Source organism: Lepidochelys kempii, chromosome 17 (genome assembly GCF_965140285.1).
Source record: "Lepidochelys kempii isolate rLepKem1 chromosome 17, rLepKem1.hap1, whole genome shotgun sequence".
In the NCBI taxonomy this organism is placed as follows: domain Eukaryota; kingdom Metazoa; phylum Chordata; order Testudines; family Cheloniidae; genus Lepidochelys; species Lepidochelys kempii.
The window spans coordinates 22,893,252-22,912,433 of NC_136396.1; positions in this window are offsets into that span (position 1 = coordinate 22,893,252).

Genomic DNA, 19,182 nt, shown 5'->3' on the forward strand with positions numbered 1-19,182 from the left:
TACTGTCCCCTTTCTTCTGCTGCTGGTGTTCTGCATTAGGGGTATAATGCTTTGTAGTGGGATCCAAAGGGAAACTCATTGTGGGCCCCCACCCAGTCTATAGGGGGTTTGCAGTGTTCCCTCTCCCACCCAAAACAAAACCTATGTCCGGGAAGTATGCATTCACCATGAATATCCAAGGACTTCACAGGACCTGATTGTTATCCCCTTTCTAGATATGGGGAAACTGAGGCACAGAGAGGGTAGATGCCTGCCTCCAGGACAGAAAGAGTCACATACAGGAGAGCCAAGAACAGAACCCAGGTCTTCTAATGCAAAGTCTGCTAGTTTCCGAGTCCAGGACCGTGCTGACTCACTAGTGTCCTTTTTAGTAAAACAAAATGGATTGCAATCTAATTACCTGTAAGGTATCTACCATGCTGATTTTACAGAAGTGATTCCTTTACTTCTATTAAAAGTCTTCTTGTAAGAAAACAGAATGCTTTTTCATTGTTCTAAGATCCAAGGGTTTGGGTCTGTGGTCACCTATGCAAATTGGTGAGGATTTTTACCAAACCTTCCCCAGGAAGTGGGGTGCAAGGGTTGGGAGGATTCTGGGGGGAAAGATGTGTCCAAACCACGTTTCCCAGTAAACCCAGATAAAGTTTGGTGGTGGCAGTGGAAATCCAGGGGCAAAGGATAAAATTAATTTGTACCTTGGGGAAGTTTTAACCTAAGCTGGTAAAAGTAAGCTTAGGAGGTTTTCATGCAGGTCCCCACATTTGTACCCTAGAGTTCAGAGTGGGGAAGGAACCTTGACAGCAGTATAATCAAAAGAGGCCCCACTTCCTAAATGGGTTGCTTTTGCACCCACACCCCTCCCACAGGTTTTTCTTTTGGCATTCGTTTGGGAAAGTTTTGGCAAAAACAGGGCAGCTCCTTTTTGACAATAAATAAAATCTCTGATTCCAGACTTATTCTCTTGCAAAAATTCAGTTCTCAACTCATGGAGGCACTAGACCTCTTCAAGGAAATGGCTGGAAAACAGTTGGCAACACTGGTTCTGTCATAGAAAGAGCTGAACTGTTTTGCTTCAACTTGCCAGAAATATTCTGCCTGAGGCAGAAAGGACTCCTGGAAAGTTCCAGCCCCTGAAAGATTAAAGATTGGCCAAGTGATAACAACGGAAAACAGGGTGTTATAATGGGAAGTCCTGGGCAACTTCAATAATAAGGGTCACCACCAATGTCCCCTATAATTAGACCTCAGCTGTAAAGATTTATGTGCGTAAGTGTTTATGCACTGAAAAAAATCATGGACTCCTGCTAGGATTAAAAGCTCTAAAGAACTGGTTATGACTAAAAATCACTCAGTAGACTTGTGGGGCATGTACAGACTCTGCATACAGTTTTGATTCAACTTACTTCAGCATCTAAAATATAATATAATAAGCCACCAAGTAATAATGAGCACAACATAATTGTGCTTAATAGCGAAGGGAAATAAGGATAAAGGAAATAAGGATAAAAAACAAAGGGAAGAGAAATAAGGAAGGGAAATAAGGATAAAAAACTTTCACAGTGATACTAAACACAGAAAAGGGGATTTCAATACAATAAGGAAGCACTTCGGAAAAGCGCTAACGCCAAGAGCAAAGAAAGCAACACCCTTAGATTTGGCTACCTAAGAAAACAGTAGTTGCCTTATGCAATCTGCTGAGCAAAAAGGGAACCAGGAAGAGAAAAGTAAATGGCAAAGTTCAAGTCTTCAAGAGGTTATCTGAGCCAGAGAGAAAGTCTTTGGGATTTGGAAATGCAGCGCCAGCCAACATACACTACAGCAGTCAATATGTAAGAGGGAAATGAGGAGGGCTAGGATGGATTTTGTAAAGTAAATAGATGAAGGTATAAACAGAACAAGAAATTCTCTAGAAGAAGCAGGAAGTCCACTAAAGAATCAGTTTTCCGAGTAACAGCCGTGTTAGTCTGTATTCGCAAAAAGAAAAGGAGGACTTGTGGCACCTTAGAGACTAACCAATTTATCTGAGCATAAGCTTTCGCATCCGATGAAGTGAGCTGTAGTTCACGAAAGCTTATGCTCAAATAAATTGGTTAGTCTCTAAGGTGCCACAAGTCCTCCTTTTTTTTTTAAAGAATCAGTGGGTCCACGGTCTTACCAGGGGGTTAAATAGTGCAGTTAAAATTGAGAAGGACATTGCTGAAAAACGAAATTATTTCTTTAATCAGCCTTGTATATTCATAGATTCCAAGGCCAGAAGGGACCAGTGTGATCATCTAGTCTGACCTCTTGTGTTACAGAGGCCACAAAATTTCCCCAAAATAATTCCTAGAGTATATTTTTAGAAAAACATCAGCTCTTGCTTCAGAATTGTCAGTGATGGAGAATTCAGTGACCCTTGCTAAATTGTTCCAGCGGTTAATTACTGGTTTCAGAGTTTAGAATTACTCTAACTGTAAAGAATTTATGCCTTATATCCAGTCTGAATTTGTCTAGCTTCAGCTTCCAGGAATTGGATCATGTTACACCTTTCTCTGCTAGATTGAAGAGCCTGTTATTTATTATTTGTTCCCCATGTAGATAATTTCAGATGTAATCAAGTCACCTCTTAACCTTCTATTTGTTAAATTAAATAGATTGAACTTCTTGAGCCTCTCCTTATAACAAAGATTTTTCTCATCCCTTTGTCATTCTCATGACTCTTCTTTGAACTCTTCAATTTATCAACATTCTTCTTGAATTGTGGACCCCAGGACTGGGCACAATATTGCAGCAGCAATCGGACATAGTTGACAAATTTATATGCAGATGACACAAAGTTATTCAGGTTAGTCAAGCCCTGGAAGATTGAGATACTTCAGACAAATCTATCCAAGCTAAGTGAATGGGCAACAGAATGGCAGATGAAATTCAGTGTTAAACAATAAATAATACTCATACACTGTACAAGGCTCTAAATTAATGGTATCACTTCAGACAATGACCTGGGCTTCATTATAAACAGCTGAATAAAACCCTTTGCCCAGTATACAGCTGTGGTCAGAAAAGCAGATAGGATGTTGTGATACATAAAGAATGGGATGAAGAAGGATAAGGAAAACATGGCTGTTATATAACTCAGTTCCCTCATCTGGAATACTGCGTTTAGTGTTGTCCACCCCATCTCAAAAAAGAACAATGTGTAATTACAGGGCATTCGGAGAAGGGTAATGAGAATGATTAGGGAACGGCAACGCTCTCTTATGGAGAGAGACTCAAAAGACCGGGATTGTTTATGTTAGAGAGAGGACATGAAAAAATTACACAAAACAACATTCTAGATGAGTTTCATAGGGAGCTGTGAGGTGTTGGCTCCAGGCAGTCAGGCCTGGTGGTGGGAGTGGAGGTTAAAGCCAGGTGGTCAGAGTCTGTAGAGAAGCCAAACTGTACCGTAGCTGGAGTAAGGGCTGGAGCAAAGTCAGAGAAGGGCATGGGCAAGGCTGGAGCAGGAACCAGCACTGGATTAGAAGCAGGGTGGGAATCTAGAGTCTCTTTGTTCAAGGCAGCAGGAGGGTCACTGCACTACAAGTTGCACAAGCTAACTTGCAGCTCTGATGGGGTTGGGGAAATACCTGAGTGTGGGGGTCGTCTGTCCCTGGCTCTGCTTAGGGATAGGCTGAGGGATAGGCTGCTGCCCCATGCCTAAGGGCTGAGTCACTGCAGCCTCCGTTGGAAGGGTTTGGCTGTTGGGTCTACACTCCTTCTGAGCAATCCTAGCCTAAGCACAGACCAAAACTGATCTAGAAACACCATATATCCTGAATCTGCAGAGGGTCTGAGTTCTGTAACTGTTCTTAGTTTCTAAGCACTATCGCACTGATTGTGTCAGCTGGAAATGAATGCAGACCAGGCTCCTCCACTTGGGTGTGCCTGGGGAGAGAAACGGATGCATGGAGCAATGGAAATTTTAGTGCTTAAGATTTGTATGCAACATTTGCAGGAGGCCACTCAGAATTTTTTTTTTTGCACAGCCATCCTAGCGCAGAAAGTTTTCCCTACATAAAATCTCTTGACTATAAACTTGTCCCTTGACAAATCCCTGTTTCTGAGTAAACTCATCATATAGAAAGTCTAGAGACTTAAAATATGGAAAGTTTACTGATTAAACACACCCATATCTAAAGAAAGTGATAAGGAACAGCCAGCATGGATTCACCAAGGGAAGGTCATGCCTGACTAATCTAATCGCCTTTTATGATGAGATTACTGGTTCTGTGGATGAAGGGAAAGCAGTGGATGTATTGTTTCTTGACTTTAGCAAAGCTTTTGACACTGTCTCCCACAGTATTCTTGTCAGCAAGTTAAGGAAGTATGGGCTGGATGAATGCACTATAAGGTGGGTAGAAAGCTGGCTAGATTGTCGGGCTCAACGGGTAGTGATCAATGGCTCCATGTCTAGTTGGCAGCCGGTATCAAGTGGAGTGCCCCAAGGGTCGGTCCTGGGGCCGGTTTTGTTCAATATCTTCATAAATGATCTGGAGGATGGTGTGGATTGCACTCTCAGCAAATTTGTGGATGATACTAAACTGGGAGGAGTGGTAGATATGCTGGAGGGGAGGGATAGGATACAGAAGGACCTAGACAAATTGGAGGATTGGGCCAAAAGAAATCTGATGAGGCTCAATAAGGATAAGTGCAGGGTCCTGCACTTAGGATGGAAGAATCCAATGCACCGCTACAGACTAGGGACCGAATGGCTAGGCAGCAGTTCTGCGGAAAAGGACCTAGGGGTGACAGTGGACGAGAAGCTGGATATGAGTCAGCAGTGTGGCCTTGTTGCCAAGAAGGCCAATGGCATTTTGGGATGTATAAGTAGGGGCATAGCGAGCAGATCGAGGGACGTGATCGTTCCCCTCTATTCGACATTGGTGAGGCCTCATCTGGAGTACTGTGTCCAGTTTTGGGCCCCACACTACAAGAAGGATGTGGATAAATTGGAGAGAGTCCAGCGAAGGGCAACAAAAATTATTAGGGGTCTAGAACACAAGACTTATGAGGAGAGGCTGAGGGAGCTGGGATTGTTTAGCCTGCAGAAGAGAAGAATGAGGGGGGATTTGATAGCTGCTTTCAACTCCCTGAAAGGGGGTTCCAAAGAGGATGGCTCTAGACTGTTCTCAATGGTAGCAGATGACAGAACGAGGAGTAATGGTCTCAAGTTGCAGTGGGGGAGGTTTAGATTGGATATTAGGAAAAACTTTTTCACTATGAGGGTGGTGAAACACTGGAATGCGTTACCTAGGGAGGTGGTAGAATCTCCTTCCTTAGAGGTTTTTAAGGTCAGGCTTGACAAAGCCCTGGCTGGGATGATTTAATTGGGAATTGGTCCTGCTTCGAGCAGGGGTTGGACTAGATGAGCTTCAGGGGTCCCTTCCAACCCTGATATTCTATGATTCTATGATTCTATATCCTTGCCAAAAATATGCACATTTGAAGTTTTAAATTCCATGATTTTAATGCCAGCCACTGAAGGATAAAAGGACTGAGAAGTTACACCTGCATTGATGAAAGATGTAGGCTTGCAGCTGGACCCACCCAGCTTTATCTGCAGTGATCGGGGTAAGAAAATCGAATCACAGTTATTACACAAGGTTTGCTGACAACTCTTGGTAACCAGTGTGAGGACCAGTGCTGCCCACCCTATGACTAATAAGGGAGCGGAGAGAGTGTAAGCAAGTATTCCAATAGAATGGCAGGTTCCCAACCCAAGGGGCTGGAACAGGCATCTGGGAGCCAGATGGATGACTTACTTTTTAGGTTGAATTCTGAACCTGAAATGGGGGTGAATAGCTTCCCCTTAAAAGCTCAGAAACCAGAAGGCCAATAACCTTCTTCCCCTCTCCCAGCATAAAAACCTTCAACTTCTCATGTGTTTTAAGCCAACATCTTGTGTTTTTTACATGACTTATGATTTTTGAACCCTTCGGGTTGCCAATACTGATAGGGCCTCAGCTTGTAGCAGTGATTGAGTCTGAGGAGAACTGGGCTGAGGAGAACTTGGATGGCTGTGGCCTCAGATCACTGGCCATAGGTTTTGTTGTGGGAGCAGAGAAAATTGAGAAAGCAGATGCAGACACGATCAGCTTCAGCTGATCCATGAATATTTGATAACATGGTTTTGGTAATTAAATATTCATGGTAAATAGGCCCAATGGACTGTGATGGGTTTTTAGATGGGGTAAGATCCAAGTTACCCGGGAAAGAATTTTCTGTAGTATCTGGCTGATGAATCTTGCCCATATGCTCAGGGTTTAGCTGATCGCCATATTTGGGGTCGGGAAGGAATTTTCCTCCAGGGCAGATTGGAAGGCCCTGGAGGTTTTTCGCCTTCCTCTGTAGCATGGGGCACGGGTCACTTGCTGGAGGATTCTCTGCTCCTTGAGGTCTTCAAACAACAATTTGAGGACTTCAATAGCACAGATATAGGTGTGAGGTCTTTTTTAGGAGTGGTGGGTGAAATTCTGTGGCCTGCGTTGTGCAGGAGGTCGGACTAGATGATCATAATGGTCCCTTCTGACCTAAATATCTATGAATCTATGAAGAATGGCTGGCTATCCAAAAGTTTCTACCTATTAAGTTCCTTCCTGGAATACATCCTGGTCCTTTTGAGGAACTGGAGAACCAAGAGCTCTATGATTCATAGAGTATAAGGCCAAAAGGGACCTTTAGATCATTTAGTGTGACCTCACCTATATGAACAGGCCATTCAATTTCACCCAGGTACCCCTCAGTTTAACTTTGCTTCATGTCTCCCTTTCTTTATGTCTAAAGGTTAACCCAGCAAATTCACTGCATGAAGGAGAAGAAATGTGCTCCTTTCACTTTGGGTCTGTGCAGTGAGCTGGTGGGAAGGAGTTGTCCTCATGTCCTGCTCTTTCCTCTTTTTGGACTAGATATCTTGGAGACACTGCCAGATCCATTCTTTCTGAGCAGCACTGATGAAGCCAAGGATCTGGTGGATGCTGCATACAAGTACGAACGGGACAGGTCAGTTCACCTTATGTTATCCATACTAGGGGTACAATTTTACAAAAAACACGGGAACATGATACCATTATTTGGGAAGTTTCTTTTGTACAAATATGTATTTATTACGGCAACATCATAGTTCAGGGTTCTGAAATTTTCCTAGCATGTATCACACCACATGCACTAATCTCTTCCGTCCACAATGGCATGGAACACCTCCTCTCCTGTTCATGATCACACAGTACTGCTATGGTGCAAAGTGATATTAGGACAGTACACATATTTTAGCTTTTTAACATAGCTCAGCCCGTGGAATTAAGGAGAGCCAGCACCACATGACCAGTCAGCTCTGCGAGAATGACCAGCAGCCAGGGATCATCTTTGCTCACCACTGTCACTACAGTGATTCTGTAGGGAAGGGTTTACCTGTTTATAGTCTCAATATCAACTCTGTTGAACCATTCTGGAAAATACCAGCCCCTCCCTCTATGGGAAATATGGCATGCTTGGGCTGTAGCAGGGGAGAATTTTGGAGAAAAGCTTGCGGTTATTAGACAAGCACTTCTCAGCGATCGTATTGGACTGTCCAGACTTCGGTGTACTTCTCTTTTGGCAACTCTACCTTTTTTTGGTGAAGACCTATTTTAAAATGTTTTCAGGTTAAGACCTTCCTTAAATTAAACCAAGAAACAATAAAGATACAAGCTTCTGGAGTTTTTTCTGTGAAGACATCCTGAATGACTATGAATAGTCATTGGGCTGGGGAAAAAGAACCATGACTCTGTAAAAGCCTAGAGAGCACTCATCTGGGATATCCAAGACCAAGTGCAGACAAAACGGGGTATTGAACTGGCCACAGTGTAGCTGAGTGTCATAGCCACAGGGCTAATGGTTAAAAGGGAGGCTTCCTCCTTCTGCTCTCCTACGCAGCCATTTTGTGAGGCTTATTCTGCGTTGCTTTTGTTAAAATGCCTTAAATCAAGATGAAAAATTTCAAGTCAGGTCAAAATAAAACAATTTGTTTCAACATTTCAGAAACATATTATTTTTATCAACATTATTTGATAAACTCTACAAAAATTCACAAATAGATTTTCATTGGCTGAAACTGCATTTTTGGTGACTAAATTAACATTTTTTCCCATTGATTATACATTGACTGTGCTATTTATCACACGATGGTATGAACTCTAATGCCTAATAATGACCATTTGAATATCAATCTGGTTATTCCAATATTATTAATTTTTGCAGAAATATCCAGCTGATATATTTATCTGCTCTGGCTGGACATTCCATTCATTTGCAAGGATGGAATAAGGTGGATAGTGCTGCACATTTACACAGGTGTTGGCTTAGTGATGTCCAAACAGAAAGATAATGTGCAGAATAGAGTTCCTCCTGGATCTTCCTTGCTCCTGGTCACACAGACTGCATTACTTGCTACTGTTGCTTTAGTCCGCCTCTGGCTGGCAATGAGACTCTTCATTCCTTCCCACTGTGATACTTGCTACTACCATCACCAGATTAGACTATTGTAGCTTCCTCTACCTGGACTTGAAGGTGAAAGGGTCATAGAAACTCCAACTTCTACAACACTTAGTTACCTGCCTTTTGTACTATTTCATGTATGTCCAGTCCCAGCCAGCAGCAGGATGTTAACCCAGGGCATTTTGAAACAAAAAAAGTTAGACTTCTTAAAAAGTCAATTAGACTTTGACAGCCCCAGATGATCTCTATGAAATGTGTCTCCTTATTTCCGCCTGCTAGGCTGTGCTCTTGTCTTTCAGTCATGGATCTCGCCATGGCTTTCCAGGCTGTTATCACCTCTGGAACGGAGCACTGAAATACACTCCACATACAACTATTGCCAAAGACCGCTCTAAAACTCCAGCAGATACAGAATTCAGCTGCCCATTTACTCAGTGGTGTTTCCCTAGGGGCACACACGACATCTGTGCTTCTGAGTCTGCACTAACTCCCCATTCATTTCCAGGAGAAATTCAGCAAGTACACTTTGACTTGATAAGCTCTAGTGATATGTGATAAAAGACCTGTGGCACCAAGACTCAGAGCCTGGGTCAGCTGACTTGGGATCATGGGGCACAGGCAGTGGGGCCAAAAATAGCAGTGTAAATGTTGGGGCTCAGGCTGGAGCCCAGCCTCTGAGACCCTCCCCTCTCACAGGATCTCAGAGCCCCAGCCTAATCATCTACACTATTTTTAACCCCACAGACCGAGCCCTGTGAGACTGAGTCAGCTGACCCCGGCCAGCTTCGGCCATGCCACGGGTCTTCGATTGCAGTGTAGATGTACTTTATGGTTCCTCATTACCTGAAAAGCAGTCTTTCTACTTCTTGTCCTGGATCCACAGGAGGAGGTTAAAATAACAAAAGGCAAGGGTAAAAAGAGAGAAGAGATGAGCAATCAGCTAGCACAAATTTGAGATGTTGAGAACGAAATTGATCAAGGAAACAAAGGACATAAAGAGAAGAAATTCTTGAATTGCCTACACACTAATGTCAGGGCCCTAGGTAACAAACAAGAGGAACTGGAATTGCTTGTTTATGAGCATAAATGAGAACTAGTTGATATTGCTGAAACCTGGTGGGATGACTGCATGATTAGAATATTCAAATCAATGATTATAACCTTTATAGGAAGAATTGAGTGGGCAAAAGGGGTGGGGGGTGGCACTCTGTCAAAAATGGCATTGCCTGTTTCTGAATCGCTGATAACTCGGAAGAAAATTATCTTGAATGCTTATGGATCAATGTCCTAACAGATACATAACAAGAAGGAGTAGCACTTAGTGTCTGCTACAGATCACCAACCACTCAAGGGAACAGGATGACTGGTTTCTTACACACCCATCTAAAATGTGTAGGAAAAAAGTTGTGTGATCTATTTGAGTGATATATACTGGAGGCCTCATGCTTCCAGTACTAAAACATCCTTGGAATTGCTAAACATGATTGGTGACAATTTCCTAACTCAAAAAGTGTTACAGCCAACATGAGGAAATTCTTTATAAGACCTTGTCCTAACAAATAAAGGGGAATAGCTCACACAACTGAAAATTAATGGTAGTTTAGGTACAAGTAATCATGACTAGATCACAGTTATAATGTGCAAGCAGAATAAAGTCCAGACCAGTAACACATATATGTGGTGTTTTAAAAGGGCCACTTTCACAAAACTGAAAACAATTATGAGCCACATCAGCTGGGAGGAAGAATTTATTTAGAAAATTGTGAATGATAATTGAGAATAATTTAAGAACACATTAACAGGTGCCCTGAAAGCCAAAATTTCACAATTAAGGAAGAAGGCTGTCCTGGGTGAAAAAGCAACCTGGTTTAGAGGAGAATTTAAGGCAGCTATAAAAAATTTAAAATATATAACAGAAGAAAAGGGAAGTTGATAATAATGAATAAATCAGAAGTTTGGAATTGTAGGAAATTGATAAGGAAAACCAAGGGACACAAGGAGAAATCTATGGCCAAGGAGAGTTAAGGAAAATAAGGAGGAGTGTCTAAAATATATTGGGAACTATTATGATTACTAGATTGAAAAGATAGAACGAGCAATAATAGTTGCAGAAATGGCAGAAGTGTTCAATAAATATTTCTATTCTGTATGCGGGGGGGAAACAGATGATATAGTCTCATCATATGGTGATAACACTCCACGAGTATCTCTGGAGAATGCTAAAATAGAAGTTACTAAAGTTAGACATTTTTAAATCAACAGGTCTAGATAACTTGCACCCAAGAGTTCTAAAAGAACTGGCTGAGGAGCTCACTAGACCATTATTGTTCATTTTCAATAAATCTTGGGGAAGTTCCAGAAGAGAGGAAAAAAGCTTAATGTTGTGCCAATTTCTTAAAAGGGCAGTTGGGATGACCTGGATTATTATAGGCCTGTCAGCCTGACATCAATCCTGGCAAGATAATGGAGTGGCTCATACGGGACTCAATTGATTAAAGAAATAAAGGAAGATAATGTAATTAATGCAAATCAAAATGGGTTGATGGAAAACAGATCCTGCCAAACCAACTTGATATCTTTGTGTGATAAGATTACAAGCTTTATAGATAAAGGTAATTGCGATGACATAATAGACTTCTAAGGTGTTTGACATAGTACCACATGACATTTTGATTAAAAAACTAGAATATAAAATATTCTAAAACAGCTGCAGAAGTCACAGAGGATGAGGAAAGTCACAGAATTCATGACTTCCGTGACCTCCATAACAGACACGTAGCCCTGCTTATGGTGATTGACTCAAAGAGCTCAATCTATTTAGCGTAACAAAGACAAGGTTATGGGCTGACTTGATCACAGTCTATAAGTACCTACATGGGGAACAAATATTTAATAATGGACTCTTCAATCAAGGAGAGAAAGGTATAACATGATCCAAAGTCTGGAAGTTGAAGCTAGATTAAAAAATCTCATTGGAAAAAGGGGAACATTTTAAATGGTCCAAGTAATTAACCATTGGAATGATTTGTTAAGAGTTGTGTTGGATATTCTTCTAAAAGATCTGTTGTAGGAATTTTTGGGGGGCAGTTCTCTGTCCTGTGTTATACAGGAGGTCATCTTAAATAATCACAATAGTCCCTTCTGGCCTTGGAATACATGGGAATCTATCAATCTTGGTGAGCAGTTTGAATGGTTCATTATTCTACTGTTAAAAGGTGTGAGCTTTATTTCCAGTTTGAATTTTGCTTACTTCAGCTTCCAGCCATTGGTTCTTTTTCTGTCCTTGTTTATGTGTATGTCTGATATTTCTCTTCTTTACTATAGTTTCAACCAATTTGCCCGGTACTTGTTAGGCTCGCTGGCCTGCAAGTGCCAGGATTTCCTCTGGACCCCTTTTTAAAAATTGGTGTTACATTAGCTACTCTCAAGTTTCCTGGGGAAGGGGCTGATTTCAGTGATAGGTTCCACACTACAGTTAGTAGCTTTGCAAGTTGTTACTTGCGTTCTGTCAGAACTCTTGGGTGAACACCATCTTACTGTTTAGTTTCAATTTGTTCTAAAACCTCTTCTATTGACACATCAGTTTGGGACAGTACTTCAGTTGCCCCAAAAGAACAGCTGTTATGTGGGTATCAACCTCACATCCTCTGCAGTGAAGACTGATGCAAAGAGTCCATTTAGCTTCTTTGCAATGGCCTTGTCTTCCTTGAATTCTTCTTTAACACCCTTATCATCTAGTGGCCGCATTGCTTGTTTGGCAGGCTTCCTGCTTCCAATGTACTGTAAAAAATGTTTACTGTTAGTTTTTGTGTCTTCAGCGAGTTGTTTCTCAAATTCTTTCTTGGCCTGCCTTTTTATAGTTTTACATTTTACTTGCCAAGGTTTGTGCTCCTTCCTATTTTCCTCAGTAGGACTTGACATACAAATTTTAAAGGATGCCTTTTTGCCTCTAACGGCCTCCATCACTTTGCTGTTTTTTAGCCATGATGGCACACTTTTGGGTCTCCTACTGGCTCTCATGATTTGGGGCAAACTTTTAGTCTGAGCCTCTGTTTTGGTGTTTTTAAATAGTCTCCAGGCTGCTGCTGTTCATGCTGTGGAGAGTTGCTGTGCCGCAGCGTTGCTAATGCTGTGGGTCTTGGAGGTCTGGGGTTAGCTGCACCAGTAGAGAGAGCAGCATGTTGATCCATCAGACCTCAATGTTACTCATAAGGAAAGACCACAGACTCAGTTTGGTGGTGAAGGCACCTATAGTAAACACCAGGTAAGTTAGCAAGGTTCCATCCTGACTCATCACTTTCTGTATCATGTTCTTCAGTGTCCTGTAAAAGCATTCAACGAGGCTGGCAGTCTGTGGATGGGAGACTTAGGTTTGCAGGGCCTATATGTGGAGCATCACACATAGGTCCTTCATCAATTTTGACACAAAGCGGGTTCCTTGATCCTTGAATCTACCCTAGAGAAAATCTGAATTAACTCCTTCACTATCGTTTTGAACATTGTGTTTTGTAGGGGTACAGCTTCCAAGTATTGGGTGGCATAGTCCAGAGCAATGAGCACACATTGATGGCCCTGGGCCGACTTCTCCAGTGCGCCTATCAGGTCCATGGCTATCCTCTTGAATGGGACGTCAATAATTGGTAGAGGTTCTAAAGGGGCCCTTAAGTGAGCTTATTCCAGGAAGGAGGCCAAAAGACCCTCCATAGGAATTGACATAAGAGCTTATTCACCCCTAGAAGTTCTCCAAATAAATGACTATGAGCTAGGTGTAATACTGCCCGTTGGTGTCTTTGAGGTACCAGAAGCTGCTCCACTTCTTTATCTGGTATTCTGACTAGTCCACATAATTGATCTCTTTTTATAACAAAGTATGGCCCTAGGCCTTTGGTTTTCCCCTCTACCAAGACCCCATCCACCTCAATATCCTCTTTCTCATATTGTGATACAGCGGATCATTGAATCATAGAATCATAGAATATCAAGGTTGGAAGGGACCTCAGGAGGTCATCTAGTCCAACCCCCTGCTCAAAGCAGGACTGATCCCAAATTAAATCATCCCAGCCAGGGCTTTGTCAAGCCTGACCTTAAAAACTTCTAAGGAAGGAGATTCCACCACCTCCCTAGGTAACACATTCCAGTGTTTCACCACCCTCCTAGTGAAAAAGTTTTTCTTAATATCCAACCTAAATCTCCCGCACTTCAACTTGAGACCATTACTCCTCGTTCTGTCATCTGCTACCACTGAGAACAGTCTAGAGCCATCCTCTTTGGAACCCCCTTTCAGGTAGTTGAAAGCAGCTATCAAATCCCCCCTCATTCTTCTCTTCCGTAGACTAAACATCCCCAGTTCCCTCAGCCTCTCCTCATAACTCATGTGTTCCAGTCCCCTAATCATTTTTGTTGCCCTCTGCTGGACTCTTTCCAATTTTTCCACGTCCTTCTTGTAGTGTGGGGCCCAAAACTGGACACAGTACTCCAGATGAGGCCTCACCAGTGTCGAATAGAGGGGAATGATCACGTCCCTCGATCTGATGGCAATGCCCCTACATATATATCCCAAAATGCCATTGGTCTTCTTGGCAACAGAACTGCTTTTCTTTTCTGCAGAACTGCTGCTGAGCCATTCGATCCCTAGTCTGTACTGGTGCATTGGATTCTTCCATCCTAAGTGCAAGACTCTACACTTGTCCTTGTTGAACCTCATCAGATTTCTTTTGGCCCAATCCTCCAATTTATCTAGGTCCCTCTGTAACCTCTCCCTACCCTCCAGCGTATCTACCACTCCTCCCAGTTTAGTGTCATCTGCAAACTTGCTGAGGGTGCAATCCACACCATCCTCCAGATCATTAATGAAGATATTGAACAAAACTGGCCCCAGGACCGACCCTTGGGGCACTCCACTTGATACCGGCTGCCAACTAGACATGGAGCCATTGATCACTACCCGTTGAGCCCAACAATCTAGCCAACTTTCTATCCACCTTATAGTCCGTTCATCCAGCCCATACTTCTTTAATTTGCTGGCAAGAATACTGTAGGAGACAGTGTCAAAAGCTTTGCTAAAGTCAAGGAATAACATGACCACTGCTTTTCCTTCATCCACAGAACCAGTTATCTCATCATCAATGGGGGAGACTAATTGATGATGAGATTATGAGAAGGCAATTAAATTAGTCAGGCATGACTTGCCCTTGGTGAATCCATGCTGACTGTTCCTGATCACTTTCCTCTCCTCTAAGTGCTTCAGAATTGATTCCTTGAGGACCTGCTCCATGATTTTTCCAGGGATTGAGGTGAGGCTGACTGGCCTGTAGTTCCCAGGATCCTCCTTCTTCCCTTTTTTAAAGATGGGCACTACATTAGCCTTTTTCCAGTCGTCCGGGACTTCCCCGGATCTCCATGAGTTTTCAAAGATAATGGCCAATGGCTCTGCAATCACATCCGCCAACTCCTTTAGCACTTTCGGATGCAATGCATCCAGCCCCATGGACTTGTACACGTCCAGCTTTTCTAAATAGTCCCAAACCACTTCTTTCTCCACAGAGGGCTGGTCACCTCCTCCCCATGCTGTGCTGCCCAGTGCAGTAGTCTGGGAGCTGACCTTGTTTGTAAAGACAGAGGCAAAAAGAGCATTGAGTACATTAGCTTTTTCCACATCCGCTGTCACTAGGTTGCCTCCCCCATTCCATAAGGGGCCCACACTTTCCTTGACTTTCTTCTTGTTGCTAACATACCTGAAGAAACCCTTCTTGTTACTCTTAACATCTCTTGCTAGTTGCAACTCCAGGTGTGATTTGGCCTTCCTGATTTCACTCCTGCATGCCCGAGCAATATTTTTATACCCATCCCTGGTCATTTGTCCAATCTTCCACTTCTTGTAAGCTTCTTTTTTCTATTTAAGATCAGCAAGGATTTCACTGTTAAGCCAAGCTGGTTGCCTGCCATATTTACTATTCTTTCTACACAACGGGATGGTTTGTCCCTGTAACCTCAATAAGGATTCCTTAAAATACAGCCAGCTCTCCTGGACTCCTTTCTCTCTCATGTTATTCTCCCAGGGGATCTTTCCCATCAGTTCTCTGAGGGAGTCAAAGTCTGCTTTTCTGAAGTCCCGGGTCCATATTCTGCTGCTTTCCTTTCTTCCTTGTGTCAGGATCCTGAACTTGACCATCTCATGGTCACTGCCTCCCAGGTTCCCATCCACTTTAGCTTCCCCTACTAATTCTTCCCTGTTTGTGAGCAGCAGGTCAAGAAGAGCTCTGCCGCTAGTTGGTTCCTCCAGCACTTGCACCAGGAAATTGTCCCCTACATTTTCCAAAAGCTTCCTGGATTGTCTGTGCACCGCTGTATTGCTCTCCCAGTAGATATCAGGGTGGTTGAAGTCTCCCATGAGAACCAGGGTGTGTGATCTAGTAACTTCTGCGAATTGCTGGAAGAAAGCCTCGTCCATCTCATCCCCCTGGTCCAGTGGTCTATAGCAGATTCCCATCACAACATCACCCTTGTTGCTCACACTTCTAAACTTAATCCAGAGACTCTCAGGTTTTTCTGCAGTTTCATACTTGAGCTCTGAGCAGTCATACTGCTCCCTTACATACAGTGCAACTCCCCCACCTTTTTTGCCCTTCCTGTCCTTCCTGAACAGCTTATATCCATCCATGACAGTACTCCAGTCATGTGAGTTACCCCACCAAGTCTCTGTTATTCCAATCACATCATAATTCCTTGACTGTGCCAGGACTTCCAGTTCTCCCTGCTTGTTTCCCAGGCTTCTTGCATTTGTGTATAGGCATTTGAGATAACCCCCTGATCGCCCCTTTTTCTCAGTATGAGGCAGGAGCCCTCCCCTCTCATGCGCTCCTGCTCATGCTTCCTCCCGGTATCCCACTTCCCCACTTACCTCAGGACTTTGGTCTCCTTCCCCTGGTGAACCTAGTTTAAAGCCCTCCTCACTAGATTAGCCAGCCTGCTTGCGAAGATGCTCTTCCCTCTCTTCGTTAGGTGGTGCCCATCTCTGCCTAGCACTCCTCCTTCTTGGAACACCATCCCATGATCAAAGAATCCAAAGCCTTCTCTCCGACACCACCTGTGTAGCCATTAGTTGACTTCCACGATTCAACGGTCTCTACCCAGGCCTTTACCTTCCTCGGGGAGGATGGACGAGAACACCACTTGCGCCTCAAACTCCTTTATCCATCTTCCCAGAGTCAAGTAGTCTGCAGTGATCCGCTCAAGGTCATTCTTGGCAGTATCATTGGTGCCTATGTGGAGAAGCAGGAAGGGGTAGCGATCCGAGGCCTTGATGAGTCTCGGCGGTCTCTCCAACACATCGCGAATCTTAGCTCCTGGCAAGCAGCAGACTTCTCGGTTTTCCCGGTCGGGGCAGCAGATAGATGACTCAGTCCCCCTGAGGATAGAGTCCCCGACCACCACCACCCGCCTCCTTCTCTTGGGAGTGGTGGTCATGGAACCCCCAACCCAAGGACAGTGCATCTCATGCCTTCCAATCGGCGGAGTCTCCTTCTGCTCCCTTCCCTCAGATGTATCATCTGGTCCACTCTCCGCATTAGAACCTGTGGAGAGAACATGAAAACGGTCCTGCCCAAAATTCTTATACAAGGGACTGATATGTCCAAATGCAAGGGGACCTACTTTTGTCTCACCCCCAGAATTGGTCTCAATGGAACTGGGTCCAGCTTGGTTTCTCAACTATCTGAGTCGCTTTCCTGCCTGTTGAACGAGATTGTTTACCTATGAGCGCAGTCTTTTGATTCTGGGCAAAGATTCTGGTTCCCAATCCTTTGTCCCCCCTTCTTTCTCCCCTAGTATTTTGGGGCTTTCCAGTTGCAGAGAATAAGTCCTGGGCTAATTCAGAGAAAACTAGAGGAGGGCTATCTGCTGGGGCCTCAGCATCAGTCCTGGAGTCACTACTTTCCTCTGACTCCTCCACTGGGAATAATTTTCCAAACCCTGGGAAGTCTCGTCCTATGAGCAGCAGATATGGGAGCTTAAGGACCACACCAGCTGTTAGTCTTGTGGTGTTTCCCTGAACCTCAATTTGTAAAGGGATGGTCGGGTAGTAATTGACATCCCCATATATGCAGGTTATTCCCGTGCTTTTGGCCTGAGACAGCTGGTTCCACCCCACTAGTTTCCTTGAGACCAGCATGACAGCATTGCTAGAGTCTACTAATGCAGTGGTCTCTGTGCCACTCATCCTAACTGGCCTCATGTAGCTATGTGGGATCATCTCAATGCCCATGAGGGTTATTAAGTTACATCTTCATGATCACCTAGACTGCCCTGCAAGAGCTCCTCAGTGTTAGGACATAGAGCTACTATATGTCCTAGTTCCCCACAAGCATAATAACATCTATACATAGCTTGGGGTATCCTCCTATTCTTTGATTATTGGGCCTTAACCCTCAAGCTTCTCTCCCCAGTTCCTCAAGTCCCTTTGTGGCCTCAGGCTGCTCTTTGGTGTCCTTCCTCCCAACATAATCCTACGTGAACTCTTGGAGGTCCGGGCCTTTGGGGCTGGGCCTGGTCTCTTGGTCCAATACATCTGTTCCCAGGTAGTCCGAGAAAGTTCTCTGGCCACCAACTACCTCTCTGAGTGAGACTAAATCATCATAAGAGGATGGGTCATTTTGGCCAACCCACCCTCGTAGGTCCAGCGGTAGTCCTCTCATGAACCTGTTCAACACTAAGAGTTCTAAAATCTTCTCTGTGCTGTGGGTCTCGGGATGCAGCCACTTCTGCATTAGATAGATCAGGTCAAACAATTGTGACCTTGGTGCTTTGCTCTCCCGGTACCTCCACTCGTGGAACCTCTGAGCCCTTATAGCTGTCGTCACCTTGGATCTTGCCAGGATCTCAACTTTCAACTGTGGGTAGTCTGTAGTAGCTTCTGCTGCCATGTCATAGTAGGCCTTCTGGGCCTCCTCACACAGTAAAGAGGTGAGGATACTGGCCCACTGGTCTCAGGGCCAGGCCTCACATAGGGCCAATCTTTCAAATGTGAGAAGGTATGCCACCACTTCATCCACCATCGTCATCTTTTGGAGGTAAATGCTGGCCCTTAGGGATCGCATCCTGTCAGGGCCACATGTCGGAGGGATCAGGGCCTTCAGTTGGTTCACGACCTCTTGCAGGGAGGCTCAGTTCTGGTTTGCCTGGCTCATCAGCCGTTGATTCGTCTCCTGATATAGCCGTACCGACTTCTCTTGGGCGGCCACCTGGACCCTGGCATCCTCTTGTTGTGCCAACACTGCCTTCACCAGGGCCCTCACTATGTTGTCCAATTTGGGGGTGATTTTTCTTGCCTCTGGGATAGCCGCTGTGCCAAGATCCTGCTCCTGATGTCACTTGTGGCAAGGCACTTCATGCATCTTGGCAGGCTCAGTGCTTCCCACTCTGGCGTGGTGGGCCTGGGGTAAGTCAGCCCCGCTCTGGACAGGATTTACTCTCCCACATGGGGGTTTATTCCCCAGTATTTTCTGGGCAGGGTGCCTCTGCAAACAAAGGGAAAAAAACAATTCCAAGACAAAACAAAGGAGAATATCTCTCCCTACCCGCACTCTGAGGGTGGTGGCTTTATTATTAGGGGTGCCAGTGGGGTGGGATGCCAGTCCTTCCCGTAAACAGGCAGTCTGTTACGTAACTTCCCCTGTAGGGAGGCAAACAGCT